The following is a 17,235-nucleotide window of genomic DNA, read 5'->3' on the forward strand; positions in this document are numbered from 1 at the left end:
TAGAAATAGGATCGTTTCAGCAGTTGCCAGAGAGCGACAGGTAAGAGGCGTCGCCGCGCTTGCGCAGCTACGATGACGCAGGAAGCCCGAATGTTCGTATGTGTAAAACATTGAAAGATCTTACATTATGTCATAAAAGAAAAAAAGGCATTAGAGAATACTCCAAGAGCATGGGAATTTCGTGCACCATACTAAAATGCATAATTCGGCTTGTAGTGCACATTTGCATGTCCTGATTCAGATGAAAATTTTTTGGAGTACCGGTACTGTATCATCTCATGTTTGGTTCTTTATTATGGCATAATGCCAAACGTGCTAGAAGATGAAATTGTGGACTTTAAATTCAGCGAACAGTTTAAGCTAGCTAATAATGTGGAAATAAACACTTCGTTTCAAATAAGTTAACTGCCTCTGCCGGAAAGGTTAATAAAGCCAAATTTCTTTCGCAAACCGACAAAAGTAACTTCATTGTTCTGCAAGGCGATTAATGGTTGACTGTCAAAGGTGAAAACAAAATAGTCTGAAAGTAATAAATTTTAGCCTTCCGTAATTATGTGAATATTTTATTTCACTTGATAGCTCCCGGGCACAGAAAAAATCCGTTTTGTTTTCATTTGACGCGAGAGGAATAGACGAAGAGGCAACAGCAAAATCACTAAAACGTAAACATGAGCCACGTGGAGACTACCCACCTCTCCACCACAACTCAAGACTTCTCTGTGCATAGCCCCTGTATCTACGGTATTTCCGAACCGGGGTAATACAAGAGTTTTTTTCATATTTTCAAAAAGTATGTTCATTTTGTAGCGCACATCTTTCTGAAGGGTCTGATCCATAAAACACACGTGTTCGAGGAAATGTGAGACACGTTATTTGGTCAGAAGTGTGCTAAAGTGCAATGCCACGCCTCTTCACACAGCATTTTTCTATCGCTCGTCACAGTATTTCGCTCTGTGAAATTCAAACGCGGAATATTGTGTAATGGAAGCCATCAAACTATATTCAAGACAGTGGAAATTAAATTGTCCTGCGCTGTCTCACCTGCCCCTCCTAAAAAAAAACTCTGAATTAATATTGGATGGTATTATTTGTAACCCGAAGAACAAGAACTCTCTACAAAATTTGCACTCTTTATTGCTTATTAGCTAACAACTTGCTGTTTGTGACAAAATTATATATAGGATACATAAAACCAGGAAATACAAGAGACAAGCATGACAGTACACATTTCTTCAATACCTAAGGCCTAGCATTTTTCTCCCTACTCCTGCTACAGCTTTACATGGCGTGCTGTCTTTTCTGGGAAAGAATCTATTCCCTCATCAAAGTTAGTCAAACGTTTTGCTACATGAGAAAACATGTCGCTGTCTCGTACTGAAAAAGTTGTTAATACAAATAGTAACCAAGACTGGTGTGGTTTCTCGATCAGATTACGCGAATTTTGTCACTGTCTTCTAGAATAAATAGGCCTGCATAATATTGCAGCAGTTTTTTACACACACCAAATAAACAAGATGTTTTGGCATTTTTTTATAACACCACATAATATAATTCACAAAGTACCAAATTCGTTATTAGGCCCCCACAAGCAAAACGTTTTTGTGTTAGGAAACAGTTACACATTTCAATCACACTCTCTAGCTTCTCAAGCATGAGATCGAATAGTAGTAGTACGAATCTTGATATAAATTTGGAATCGTCATATTTTTCCGTAATATGAGTGATGTCCCCGTTTCTTCTCCTTCCTCGTCCGAATGAACCACCTTGTTATCACTATTTTGTAACTATTCCTGCCAGTGTCAAAAATTATTCTCCGGTTAACTTCACTAACCCTACCGCAATCACCGGTTTAGTTATCCCACGTTTATTCTCCGGTTTGGCGTTTATTACGCGTTCGTACAACGCGTTTTCCGCGCCACTACCAGAATACAGCTTTTAGCGGCTGCTATCCGGGGACTGTACGACTCGCCCTTACTAGTGTAACGGTCTGGCCAAAACTTTCCTGTTAAAATTTCCTTTTCATGGATACACTGAGAAGATAGTAAGTAATCTTTCTTACCTCTTATTCCTGTTACTCGTTTATTTCCACTGTGGCAGTCTCAGCCTACGGATTTCGCTAGTAATTGTAACAACGCTTATCATTCGCAATCCTAGTCAACCATATAAACAGCGATTGGCATTCACCCGTTCGGCTTTGTTCGGCTCAGCTTGTGTAGCCCTGTCCCCTTTTGTCTGCAGGAAAGTTTATTTCCAGATGCGACGGGGATTTCCCTGGCATACACATCACGTAAACTACGCACGCATACAAAAATTCAACTTATGATTCATTCAGAAATCGACTTTTTTGTTCAAAAATGTTCAAAATCCTACATTGATGCGTTTCAAAATCATATGAAGACTCGATAGACCAACGTGCGCTGGATGCTAGGCGCTTTGAGAAACGATGTCTTTTTTGTCAAGAATATGAATTTTACCCCCCCCCCCTCCCCCCCCGAAATAGCTGGCCGGGACAGATACCTTGGTTTGCCACTCGTCCCCTAGACCCGGGCCTGTTTTTACGCATGCGTGAATGTGCCAGGTTAGGCGCGTCAGTGATATTTTTCCGGGTAGCACCTGGCTGCTTGCTGCTATTGCTCATACAACTAACTGCCACACTTCTGTAACCACAAACGGGAGAAGGTACTGCTCATACGCGACTCCACTGCGTTTGAGCTCGCTCGCAACTGCTCAAAAGAATCTAACTTAAGCAGTTGTGACGTCACGCTCATCGGAAGCAATTTGTCGTCACGAGGTCTTCCTAAAGCCTTTCACACATTTTGCTATTGGCAGACGCTTGTATGAGCACTGTGTTTTTATGTTGTACATGGCGCATTTCCTTCGCAACTCTAGTGTTATTTTCGTTTTCTATTCTCTCGTTCACGTTTTATTGCTGCAGTATTATTCTGCAGTAGCGAGATACAGCAATAGCCTTTGTTAGAGCGCTGGTTCTTACCAATCGAAGTTATAAAAATTTGACTGAAAACTAAAACAATGAAAAATTCCCGCAATTCTAAAATATTTCCGGGTTTTCCCCGGTTTTCTCCCGGATGAAAAAATTCCCGGATTTTTCCCTGATCTCCCAGGTCGTACACACACACACACACACACACACACACACACACACAGGTTAATAACCATTCTGGCCACTCTGCCATTTGTAGACATGTATTCCTTCATGAAACAACGAACAATGAATGGTTACGTATTATCCATGACTTTAGAATGCACTGGCAGTACACAGACATATTTTCTTATTTTTTTATTTTTTGTTTACACGTCAAGCTCCGTAGGGCCAAATTGAGGAGCACATCTCCAAGGTCATGGAGCCTGTCAGTACATGAAATTACAACATAAAAGTTATGACAAAAATAAGATGTTAACGAACGCGAAAAAGTCAATCCATAAAGTCAATCAACAATACAACAACAATCACCTTAATTTTTCAAGGAAATCTTCGACAGAATAGAAGGACTGGACCCATGAGGAAACACTTTAATTTCGATTTGAAAGCGCGTGATGTACTACTAAGATTTTTGAATTCGAGTGGTAGCTTATTGAAAATGGATGCAGCAGTATACTGCACACCTTCATCCACAAGAGTTAAGGAAGTCCGATCCAAATGCAGGTTTGATTTCTACAGAGTATGAACTGAGTGAAAGCATCGACATCAGCACATATTCACGTTAATTTTTTTCTTTCAGGGTGTATACGACCCGGGACATCCGGGAAAAACCCGGGAATTTTCTAGAATTCCGGGAACTTTTCCTCGTTTTAGTTACCAGTTAAATTTTTGTGATTTTGACTGGTAATACTCTGACGAAGGATATTACTGTATCCCGCTTCATAATAATGCTGCAGCAAAAAAACATGAACGAGAGAAAAAACGAAAATAAAACTCAAGTCGCAAAGGAAATGCGCCACTTACAACAAAACACAGCGCTCATACAAGCGTCTGCCAACCAAAGTGTGTCGAAGGCTTTAGGAAGAATATGCAGTGCTTCCTAACAACAAATTGCCTCCGACGCGCGTGACATGACAGCTGTTTACATTTGATTCACGTGAGCAGTTCCAGGCGGGCTCTTGCGCATGCGCAGTTGAGTCGCCTATGAGTAGTAGCTTCTCCTGCTTCTGGCTACAGATGTGTGGCTGGGCGCCACTATCTAAATTGCTCCGGTTCGGAAATATCTTAGATACAGGGCTGATGCACAGAGCAGTCTGAGTTGTAGTGGTGAGGTGGGTAGTCTCCACGCGACCTGTGTTTACGTTAAGTGATTTCACACTTTCCTCTTCGTTTATTGCTCTCACATTAAATGAAAACAAAACGGATTTCTGTGGCCGGGAGCTACCAAATGAATTAAAATATGTTCGCATAATTACGCAAGGCTAAAATATGTTGTTAGTTAAGCGTTTTATTTCCACCTTTCTGACAGTCAAGCATTAACCACCTTGCAGAACAATTAAGTCATTTTTGTCTTTTTGCTAAAGAGATTTGGCTTTTATTAATATTTTGCGCTGAGGCAGTCAATTTATTTGAAACGAAGTGTTAAATTTCACATTCTTGGCTAGTTTCAACTGTTCGCTGCATTTCAAGTGCACGTTTTCGATCTTCTATCTCGTATGGCATTATGCCATAATAAAGAACCAAACATGAGATAATACAGTAGTGGTACTCAAGAAAATTTACATCCGAATCTGGACATACGACTGTGCACTTTAAGCCGAATTATGCATTTTAGCATAGTTCACGAAATTCCGATGCTCCTGAAGTATCCTTTGATGTCTTGTTTCTTTTATGACATAATGCAAGATGTTTTAATATTTTACATGCGGGCATCCTGCGTCATTGTAGTTGCGCAGGCGCAGTGACGCCTGTTATCTGGCGCTCTCTGGCAACTGCTGAAACGAACCAATTCCTAACAGGTCACGGGAAAATATTGCGAATGGTGATTTGAAAATTGTTAAATGTACTTTTACGCAAGATGAACTATGTGCGAGAATTACGATGAATTTCTTAAATCACAGAGCGTTTGACTCATTTAAAAATCAACTCTGAGGACAACCATCTAGAAGAATTTCGAGCCCGAAAGATCAGACATTTACGTCGTTATTAAAAATTTTACTGGCACATTTGTGTGATGTACCTTAAAGTAACACGCGCAAAATGATCAGCATTATATGTGGAAGCTTAGCTTCTCTTGCAGCTTATTAATCTTCGAGACCAATATTATTTGTGAAAGCTTTGTTTTCCTTCTAGCAGGACTATGTATATTAATTTAAACCAATAACTTTTCTTTAAATGCGAACATTTTAGGTTAGGCTTTACCGTGACTGTTACTGACATTAAATGAAACAACAAGTTTACTGTTACCAGTCACCGTTTTATTTATTTCCACGACGCGTTTCGAAGGTTTAAACCTCCATCATCGGGTGGATTTACATTAGTAAGTATTACATTTGTGTGTGTGTTGTGTTACGATTTTTGGAGGAACTTGTGGCACTGCCTAGTGGAGAAACGAGACGCTATTTCAGAATATGGTTTAGGATTACTTTTGACGAAAAATTAAACTGATATCTAAAGGTAAACATTAAATAAGTAAACTACAGTACGTTCAGTGATCACTGAAGGCACTGTAGTTTACTTATTTAATGTTTACCTTTAGATATCAGTTTAATTTTTCGTCAAAAGTAATCCTAAACCATATTCTGAAATAGCGTCTCGTTTCTCCACTAGGCAGTGCCACAAGTTCCTCCAAAAATCGTAACACAACACACACACAAATGTAATACTTACTAATGTAAATCCACCCGATGATGAAGGTTTAAACCTTCGAAACGCGTCGTGGAAATAAATAAAACGGTGACTGGTAACAGTAAACTTGTTGTTTCATTTAATTAACATTAACTTTTCTTTTTGTGTGTTTGCGCTACTTAAGAGTGATCTTGCTATTGGCTGACTACGTCACGTGTCCTGTCCTGTCGTCAGCTGCCGAGATCACGTGACAGGAGCTATGACTGGCTTACAAAAGCGCGTCGCAATTTCATTGCTTCGGAAAGTAACATGCAGTGTTTGGTGGAATTCGAATTTATACCTCTGTAAAACGAAGAAATGCAGCGTACATGTTGCTGCACATCAAACATCTCTCCAAAATGTGTTTTTTTCCCCCTGGGTTTCGTTTTCTAAAGATTGATAAGTTTTACAGTGCCGAGGCAAAGTATACTGTCATTTAACACGGAAAAAGTATTTTCAACCGGGAAAAAACCGGGAATTTTTTTCCTTGTCCACGTATACACCCTGTCTTTACAATTTTAATATTTTTTGCGCCATTTGGTGTGGGGCACAGTCTTCTCTCACTAGCGGTGGATATTTTACCAAAAATTGATTCAGAGTCGGAACTACTGTGTGTTCAATGTATGTCTCTGATTTGTTTATCTACACGTTGCCAACCTAACGAAGTATATGCTGAAACTGAAGTCTGTTCCCTTTGTGTGTGTGTGTGTGTGTGTGTGTGTCTAGTTAGGGTGCGTTGTAGGACGTTGAATGTGAATGTAGTATCTGCCACACCGTAGTTAAGAGTTTTCATGTTGAGCTGATTTTCGATTTTTTGTATAAAAACTTTTGGAAGGGTTCATGTAAGAGTAGGGACAAAGGGGTTGGGTGTTTGTATTCTGATAATCATCATCTTTTGAAATGTTATTCTACTATTGTGTCTATTAATGTAAGTAGTGAATAACTCTTACATGAAGTCCTCCACAAAACACTTTAACCAAAACTGAAATCAGCTGCACACCAAACTTTTCAACCACTTTGACAATTATTGCATTCACTTCCAACTTTCTATAACTCTCACTGAACAGAACAAACGTTAGTTTTCAGCATATAATTCGTTAGGTTGCCAGCATGTACATAAACGAAAGAACAGGAGACATGAATTGAACACACTGTAGTTACGACCTTAAATTACAGCTTTTAGTAAAATGTCAACAGCTACTGACAGGAGAAAAAAAGAGTGAACACTAAAATGTGTTGACCAGGTGAGAAGAAACGCAGATTTGCGCCAAAAACTATTGAAGTTTAAGTAATTACCTTTTCACACAAAAATACGATTAACTTTTATAATCCAGAAGCGTCACATGTCAAAACAAACTGAATCATTCTACATTCCACCAAAGATGCCTTAAAGCAAAGGGCAAAACGCGTCTTTAGCAAATGAAGTACACTGCAGCAAGAAAAAAGGATTCATTACTTACCAAAGGAAACGATCAACATCTGTAGATACTTAGCAAATTACATCTTATGACATGCAATCAAATTAGTTTGTTTAGCTTCTGTAGGTCAATTTAGAGTATTGTAAATATTAAAGTCTTCCATGTCACTGCAATTAACATTTCACTTGTTATCATATGCCGTTTAAAAAATGAAATCGATCCATGCTGAAAAACTGTATTTACCTTCACATCTCGATAGGTAAATAAATTTTGGATATTTATCATGCGACGAAATATTGGACTCATTAGATCTTTCCATTTCTTGAACCGTTTAGGAAATCTGGGGCCGATAACAGCCACGTGGTTGACGAGGAGCAGGGCTAAGTGTCTGCCGCATGGCGGGCGACCCGCCGACGAACCACTGAATATCTCGAGAACGGTCATAGCTACCGCTCTGCTCTCAACTTCAGAAACAATTTCGATATGTTGACTATATTTCATACGCAATAATGTATTACCTCAAATGAACTATAGGCAAAGCCCACGCAATGGAGTTTTACCACTGAAAGCTCATTAAAAATTCGTGTAATGGTTTACGTAAATACGATGGAGCACGCAACCACGACGAATAACGAAAAGAAATTCAGTTCTTTATCGACAAAAGGTATCAGGCCGTAAGACGCAGAAGAATAAAATTTTTTCACCGAACCGTTTCCTTTAAATCGGATGGTAAGTGTTTCATACCGGCCGCCGCGTCTACGCCAGAGCGCTTCGGGGAAAGTTCGTGTGGCCCGGGGTTGTGTGACTGACGTCACGCTCAGCGCGTTCTGTGATTGGCGACGCGGCACCGGTTCGTGTGCGAAGAGCGACGCACGCGGCAACCGAGGCCCAGCCCCGTGGTTTTTTGGTGGGAAAGGGCCTTAGTTTCTGCACATGCGCAACTGGCGTGACGTTTAATTCCCTACCGGCCAAATACATAGGGTTTGAGGAACAATGTGCGCGGTTCGCGGCGTGCACTGCTAGCCCTTACCACTCAATTACCTGCTACGTCAATGCGTAGCACTAGGCAGCAAATTTATCTGCGTTCGCCATAAATCCCGCTAGCGGCAGCATACACCACAGACACACACTATACATAGTAAAATCAGATCGGACATCAGCGTATGTTATACTGAGAGGGGAAAAAAAACATTTTCTGAGATTCTGAACGAGATGTTTTGGAATTTACCGTACAGTAATACATTTGTGGGGCTGAGAACCATGAAGCACCTAATCGTCGATTGTTAGACAGTAGCATTTACTCATGCTTTTGTCATCTGTTGGGTCAGTTTATCTGTACTGTAGGGCCACATTTTACTTATATCTGAACACTCACTGAGAGCTGTCATTGGTTTCTCCGATATTCACTTAAATATAGGGAGTCGAAGACTAAGTGCTCTTGGCCCTTACAGCTCTTAGCGCCTCACTTGTCGTCTAGTTAAGTCACCTTGTCGGCAGATGGTACCAACTGAATTTAATCATTTACGCAAACGGCTGTTTATGTCTGGAGTTGGCCGTCTACTGTGTACAAATCGGCTTTCCAGTGGAGTAGCAACATGAACTCTATTGAACGTGTATTAAGTGCTAACAGAAAAGAAAATTAGCTGGAAAAAGTTGGCCGAAAAGAATTTACTGCATTTAAGACGAAATCCGTTGTCACAGAAAATGACGAAACCAAGCGTGACTACAAGCGAACAGGGAAGTGTATAATAACCGTAAGTTTTGAAGTGGATGCAACGTAAGAACGCCCGATTTTCGGCCCAGAAGTTTATTAGTTAACAACAACACATGAATTAGGAACCTTGCCGAAAAAATACAAAACCACGAAAACTCAAAGTTACACTAAAAACGCGAAACGGAGGGTAGTGGAAGCTCAAACATTATTCAGTTCTTACCATAAACTACTTAATTATGGACAGAACAACAAAATCAACAAAACCATTTCTTCCTCTTTGCAGAGAAGTGATGCCTATTATTACTATTATTATTATTATTATTATGGACAGCTGCTGATGAATGAGCATAGCTGTTAGATAGCAGACGTTATTAATTTCTAGCTATCACATTTATCTGAATTTAAAAATTTGTGAACACCCAGAACGTATACCTGCGAGGGACTACAGGCACATCGAAACAATGCCCGACGGAATGTGGCGCTATTTTCCGTTCGTTCCACATTATTCTATTGCAAGCTTTCAGCGATCAGATGACTGTAGCATTACGACAAATAACAAGCAGCGAATTATTAAACACTCGACAGTGAAATTTAACACTATTCGCCATTCGTTTGTTCGCAACAATTGTATTTTGTAATTAAAGTACGACAATGGATTAGGAGCAGGTCTGCCGTGAGTTAGGCGACAAACCAGACAAAAGCGTGCAGAACAACATCCACAGCTCCCTGAAATTCCGGCACAGGCCAGCTGCCCGCCTTACCTTCCTCTGGTACTCTCGCGGAGAAGAGATGCTCTGGCGGCGGACTGCTCTCCGTACGGCTGCTGCGTCACAACTGGGCCGCACCGACAGCCGGGACGCGCGGCTGCCCCCACCCATCTCTGACGTCACGGGTCGGCGTTGCCAGCTCGCGCGGCAGGCGAGGGAACGGCTGCAGCAGAGCCAGCGGGGCGTCTACGTCGGTGTCGGCACTGCCGGGCCGCCTGCCTCCTCCCCCGCCACAGTCCGTTTATCTCGTACCGCGCTATACAGCTGGCAGCACACACCCACTTCGCATGGCGTTCCAAAAACCGACTTTCTTATATCGACTTCCCGATACCGCTTCTGGGTGGTTATGTAAAGCCTTAAAAATCGATTTTTGGAAACCGCTTCTAGTTGCCTGTTTTCCAATTCCGCAATCGATTTTCGCTTCCATGTAAACACATCCGGTTTTGAAACGTGCTTGGGCTGAGAGGTTTCTTCTTATTTTTAAAAACTTTCAGGTAATATGGACGGAGTGGCTTTTTGTACATTGAAGGACAAGTAGAAATATTAGACCAACTATTTACACCTCGTCTACGTGCATAGGAACAGCAGTTGCACAGACTGAATCAGATACCATAACAGCTCTTTTCCTGGTGCCACATTTAACTGGACAGAAAATGCGTTTCAGCCCTTAACATGTAACCACGAGACCGAAAAGCAGTTTGCGAAATTCGGTTTTCGTCTTTCCGATAAGGTGTCGCATGTAGAAGCCATTTTAAGGCATGTACACACTAGGACCTAGGCTAGCGTCACCAAAAGCCCCGTCTTTAATGGGAGTGGCCATTTTTTCGTTCTGTGTCCCGTTGACTATCCAATGGGAGGCAAAATGCCCCGGCTTTTTCGTAATCAGAAGTGACATTTTGTTTCATTTTGTGTTTTTAATTATTTCTACGTCAATTTCGCATGACAGACATTTTTTTCAACATTTTCCTGAGTCTTGCTTTCTCTAGAATTCAAAGATGGAATACAGAAGCTGTATTTTGGTCACAGGATGAGGAGAGGTGTGAACAGAAGATTTGCCGTCATCACGCTCGGTGAAAGTGACTCAAGCGTGAGCTTCGCGATTCGTATCCATCACTTACTACTGCAGAAATAACGGACGGATGTAACAAGTTTTCGTTAAAGAACGTTAGAGGGATATCAACGTGCAATTGTACTTGCAGTTACGAACTAGCTATTCACTGGTAGATGACATACATTTGCAGTAGATGCGACCGACACGATGTCTTCGGACTGTTTGAGAGAACAATGAGAAGCAGGCGGCAGTTTCAACACTAGATTCGGCAAACTCGCTTCAGTGCGCTCCATTCTGTTGTCCGTTGTGTGAAACTAGCTTGAGCCCGTTAAAACGGGGAAACGAAACTCGTCTTGCTCTAAAACCATGTAAGACGAGTTCGCTTTTTTGAAGGAAACCACGACTACACGAAGGTAAAATGTGTGCTGCGTCGTTCAGTTTTTTCCACTGAACAAACATGGAAGGCTTGCCGATATAACGCATCACACGAAGACAATGAAGCACCTGTGTGCAGTTTCTTCGGGAACTGACAGTCTAACTTCTTGCTTTGTTAGTACGAATGAACTACAAACAGACGAAGACGAAAGCATCGCTACCGCGAAACACACGCGTCCTTTCCGTTAAAGGACTGCATGGTTCTTGTGATCCGAGACCTGTTTCAGAAGAAACATGTTCTGGGACAAAATGCGAGTCCATCTTAGTGAACGTTTTATGGCCTTACGCAGTACGTTAAGTTCAGTCAGCATTTGAAGATGCAATGTCCCTGTGATGGCTGATGATGCATCAAATGACAAAACCTGAAAGCTGGTAACGATTCTAGCTGGATAATTCATCCGTGCAGAACGTTCGTCAGTGCAACGTAATCTCTCTTATGAACAATGGTAGCATTATTAGCTAGCTGTAGTCTGGGTATTTAAAAAAGAAAATGGTTCAAATGGCTCTGAGCACTATGGGACTCAACTGCTGAGGTCATTAGTCGCCTAGAACTTAGAACTAGTTAAACCTAACTAACCTAAGGACATCACAAACATCCATGCCCGAGGCAGGATTCGAACCTGCGACCGTAGCGGTCTTGCGGTTCCAGACTGCAGCGCCTTTAACCGCACGGCCACTTCGGCCGGCTTAAAAAAGAAAAATATAGTTTACGAGTGTCACATTTTGTGCATATAATTGTAATTTCAACGTTGGTAGGCACAAGATTGCAGGAACAAACAATGTTTATTGCAAACTGAACAGCGTTCTCGAGATGAGCACTGAAGGCATCCGTTGTGCTGTCCACGTGGCACAGAGCGGAGGCCGAGTGCAGAAGTTCTCCCCACTCACACAGAAACAACAGCGAATTAAATTTTTCCAGTATTTTCACATTTACACTCAGCGTGTGGAGAAACTGAAATCCTCCTGTGATTTCGTTGATACTGAATACAAACAAGTTCTAGGTAGTATTAACACTAGATGGTTGTCATTGTTGCCGGGAGTTGCAAGAGTTATTGATCTGTATAAACCTCTGAAATCTTATTTTCTGTCTCAGGATAGGTGTCTTACATTGGAGCAAATTTTGTGAGAACCCACGGACACGTCTTTGGCTTCATTTCACACAAAGCTAATGACAATCTTTTGAGATTCAATCCAAAAGTTTGAAAGAACCACGATTTCAGTTACACATTCAGGTGAAGAGTTAGAGCTGCTTAAAGAAAAAAATCGGTGCCAGGAAATTTGGTAAACTTCAAACTTCAGTTAGTTTTTGGATTTTAATTAACTTGGTAAAGGAAGGGATTTTCAGTCCGGTACAAGCCAGTTATCTACTTTATGACACTTTTGTGACTTTTTTAGAGAAGGGAAGAACTTGTGTGTTTCATCCTCTGAAATAGTTTCATTGGGTAACACTGAAAATTTCCGTTTCTTGGGCTTAACTTTTAAATTGTCTGAAATTCTTAAGACAATAGACTGATGTGCAACATTTCAGGATGCCTGAAGAAAATTGTATGCCAGAAACTTGAGGAATGGGAAAAGGCTAATTTGGAAACACTCAAGAGATGGTGTGATGTATTCCATACACTTTAAAGTACAGGTACTTCATGTAAAAAATATAGAGACGCATGTGAGGTTTGCTCGTGCTTCACCAAGCAGAAATGCTGTTGTGGAAGGGAGTATTTTCAACTGTGAATTCCTTTTGGATTGTTAACTGATAAGTATCAAGTTACTAGCAGTGCACGCCGTACAGTAGCTGAACTGTTTGCGTATTTTTGATGTCTACATTATCGTTCATTTGTCAGAAATCGTTCTATCATCTTTCCAGTATTTTCAATTGTAATCATTTTCTGGAAAAACAATGAATTATGAAATGAAGCAGTGGCATTACAAGCATGTTTTGAAGTGCATTGTTAGAATGTCTTTTTATGTGTATGAAGTTTAGTTTTTATGTATGTTAGTAAAGCAATGCAGTCATATATGCAGAATATTTTCTTTTTGCCTAGTGTCCTGTTTATCGCAATTTCCGCAAATACCACGTTTCCTCGTGTCTGAAGAGAGTCCGAGAACTGTTCAGTGTGTGCAGACGGCAACTCCGGCCGGCCTCGCCTGCAGCTGGGTCTGCTGGCGGGAACACCAAAGCGCCGCCGTCTGGCTGCCGCCGGGTCCCCACTGCCGGTGCTCCGATGTTGGTCGGCTCAGCAGCGACTAGCCGTGTGTCTGGAACGGCTGTGGAAGTTTCTGACGATAGCCACCGGTCGCACTGAGTGTGTTTTGTTGCCCGGTTTCGCTCTTTAAGTGAACCAGACTGCCATGAGAAGCTCTGGAATTTACAGTATCAAATACATTAGCTGGCCGTTATTCTACGACCATCATGAGAATAAACCGGATGTAAACATTACACTGTGTGTTATTCCGCTTTTGCTGGAATCTCACCGAGTTGAGTTTGACGAGGAGCGGCAGCCGAGCTGACTGCAGTGCAGTAAGGATACGTTTTGCGCTGTGCGTTACCCGTACGTCGGCTGAGCGGTAATACGGGACCACAGCTTTAGCTGCGGATCTAACTTTTACAGCACTGCCCAGCGAGCTGGTCCAACTAACCTGCCGTGATCTGAACGTTGGAGTTAAACCGTAAGAAGGGACGAGCAGACAATATACGTAGCTTAGAATGTCATTTAATTTTTGAAGAGAATGAAGTAATGTTCGGCACTATTCCAGCAATACCGCACGCTTCTTGGCTGACCGAACACAATGCTTAGGATTCTCTCGTTCTTAGCTAACACAGTGTTGTAATTAAAAAGAAGAGGGATGGAAATTCTAACTTAAACACCGCAAAATGGATCTGCGTCAGATACGTGTAATGCAAAAGCGTACTGCACAGATCCAGTACCGGAAGGTCAAGTGTGGTCCGGGAAACGCCACTACGTGCCGGTAACGTTGGAAGCGAAGATAAGAGCGTAGGCAGTCACAAGGCTGGAACACCCTCGCCTGGTATAAAACATTCTGTACACCCGTATATCGGTGGTAAGATTCTCGTCAACCGTATGTTTTGATATCTATGTAAAGGTTCCACAAGGCCATTGAGTCATATTTGAAGAACAATCTTTGTAAGAGGAGAAACGGCGTGATCGGAATCTTACGATAACGGCCCGGAAGGAATAACACTAAATAAAAAAGTATGAGAAGAAATTATCCTGGTAAGGCACCTAGCCAAGAATCGCTCTGAAAGATGCGATGAACGGGGAAGTATGGCTTCTGGGTGATATTACAAATTGTTGTATTTACAATCGTTACGCTGACGTAATTGTTTTGATTTAAATATTATGTACCTCGTAATGGAATGTTTTTGTGTGTTTCAGGAATACGTCCACCGGAACCACGTTCTAGGTACCGAGCGCCTGCTCCCCCTCAATCCGTGCCGCTGGCTCTGCTGCCGCTCTCTCGTGGCGACGCATCTGCCGCGCAGTTAGCGTTCCGAAAAATTTAGTCAGTCGTCTTTCTTGCTACGAGAAGACGACAGCCACATTTTATGTCTGTCCGTCGACACGTCGTAGCCCAGAGCCAAGATTCGAACTGGACCCTCGCCTTCTCCGTCAAATTTACTTCCAGGCTGAGCTGTCCGGCCGCGCTTCGCGACACAGACGGCTCTCCAGGGCGCCACCGAGTCTCTCCAGGCGGCCTGACCAGCCGCTCTGCTCTGCCCTGTCTGACTCTCCACACACTTACACCGTTTCAAAATCAGTTTTCGGAAATAAGCTTCCTGATGAAGTACGATTCAGTTCTAAACAACACTGCAAAAAATAGAAGATTCCCGAGCGCCATTAAGCAATAGTGGTTTTTATTTACTAACAACGCCCATCCGGTGGACGCAATGAATACAAATGCCGATGTTCTTTGACGACATATGTAATCCCAAGTACGGGCATTACCGAGACACTTGGGTGAGAAAAAACGGCAGGAGTTTTGTAAGTGGAAAGTACAGTTAAGGAAACGCTCGGTATTCTAGACACAGAACCTGCACAGAAGCCTTAGGAGAATGATAACTACATACAGGCAGACCACTTAAACTGGAATCATTAAAAATATTAGGAATCCAAAGTATTCGCGAGTTGAAACGAGAAACAAAATTAGATAACTGGACAGAGAAAATGGGAGTTCAACTTGGAATCGACCAAAGTACACGTAGGAAGAACTGTGGATGAATAGCGGCTCTAGAAAGTGCAGAACAAATCTACAGCAGAATTCCTGCGTCTGTGATAAATGAAAATTAAGATGCACTGGCATAAAAAAAAGAAAAGAAAATGAGAACGAGAATGGCCCGAAACTACGAAAGACGCTATGACAATACAACGCATCTTCTACACCAGTATCTTCATCTACATCTACATCCATACTCTGCAAACCACCGTGGCAGAGAGTACGTCCCACAACACCAGCTGTCAGGGTTTCTTCCTGTTCCATTCACGTATGGAGCGCGGGAAGAATGACTGAATGCCTTTATAGGTGTAGCAACTATTCTAATCTTATCCTCACGATCTCTACGTGAGCGATACGTAGGGGGTTGTAGTATATTCCTAGCATCACCATCTAAAGCAGCTTTCTGAAACTTTGTTAACAGACTTTCCGTGATAGTTTGGGTCTGCCTTTGAGAGTCTGGAAGTTCAGTTCATTGCGTAACTCTGTCACACTGCCACGGGCCAAACAAATCCATAACAATTCGTGCTGCCCTTCTCTGTATACGTTCAGTGTCCCTTGTTAGTCCTATCTGGTACGGGTCCCACACACTTGAGCAAAATCTGGAACCGATAGTACGAGTGGTTTGTAAGCAAAGTCCTTCGCACACTGACTGCTCTCCACCAGTATTCTACCAGTAAACGGAAGTCTGTCACCTGCTTTACCCACAAATTCCATTTCATACCAGGTACTTTTTATGTATCGGCCGATTCCGACAGTGACTCGATGATATAGTCGTAGAATACTAATTTTTCGTTTTCTGGAGGCACAGTTTTACATTTATGAACACTTAAATCAAGTTGCCGTCTTTCCACCGCTATGAAATCTTATCAAGATCTGACTGAATATTTATGCAGCTTCTTTCAGACTACATCTTAGATAACTGGATCATGTGAAAAAAGTATGAGGTTACTATTAATATTTCGTCTTCCGCAGAGATAGCGATGTGGTCTGACCTTGCAGCTGTGTTAAGGGCAAACTACAGTTCACAGGAGTTTCTGCAAACGTGACGTCATTTTGACGACAGAAGTTCTGCATCAGTGTGGATCGGGCTGTGGATAAGGGAGAGATTAAAGTGTTGGCAAGAATTAGCTCCGAAACATTGAAAAGTTGTGCTAACTTTTTTGGCAATACGCCTTCATCAACACGAAAAGTGAGACCTCTTACTGATTCACAAGCCGTAAATATCTGCAGCTAGTCAGCAGAGAATCCAGTAACGCGCTCGTTAAAGTGTCTCGATAAAATAAACTTATTTTTAAAAGCTCTGAAAGCTAGTGTGAGTAGGTGGCCTGTGATCAGAAAGGGCGGGCAGCCATTCTAACAGACGAAGTAAACCATCAGCTCACTTATCTTGTATCCAATGAGTAAAGCCTTTTCGAGCCCTCAACACAGCTAGCATATAGAGAACACGCCACTATCGGTAACGTTTGTTGTAATAAAATGACGTAATGCGTAATATTGGTGGTTGAAGATGTACTTTAATCGTAAACGTTTATCCGGGAAAGAAGTGGCCAAAAAAAATAGCCCGTAAATTGTCTTTTTTACACTTTACATCTGGCTACATTTTATGTATGGCTCAGACTACGTTACCTTTTTGTTCTGTTGCAGGAGTGTCAGTTCTATGCTTTTTATTTTGAGTGGCGCAATTTGCTTTGCCGGATGATCAACGTGTGAATATTTATTAGCATTTGCAATGCAAGTTTGCAATGACAACCCAGAAAAACAAACACACACACACACACACACACACAGGCAGA

At 41.9% G+C, this 17,235-nt stretch overlaps 2 protein-coding genes across 2 annotated transcripts in view; one reads left to right on the forward strand and one right to left on the reverse strand.

Annotated features, from left to right (window-relative positions):
* The window catches only part of LOC126212744 (TD and POZ domain-containing protein 1-like), a 43,827-nt gene extending 34,046 nt beyond the window's left edge, over nt 1-9,781 (reverse strand). The window contains exon 1 of the mRNA XM_049940153.1: nt 9,721-9,781. The gene's annotated coding sequence lies outside the window, so the exon portion shown is untranslated. The remainder of the gene's footprint in view (nt 1-9,720) is intronic.
* Nucleotides 1-17,235, forward strand: part of LOC126212605 (poly [ADP-ribose] polymerase tankyrase-1-like) — a 598,324-nt gene that overhangs the window by 292,881 nt on the left and 288,208 nt on the right. The window lies entirely within an intron of this gene.

The sequence above is a fragment of the Schistocerca nitens genome, chromosome 11 (assembly GCF_023898315.1).
Source record: "Schistocerca nitens isolate TAMUIC-IGC-003100 chromosome 11, iqSchNite1.1, whole genome shotgun sequence".
Classification (NCBI taxonomy): domain Eukaryota; kingdom Metazoa; phylum Arthropoda; class Insecta; order Orthoptera; family Acrididae; genus Schistocerca; species Schistocerca nitens.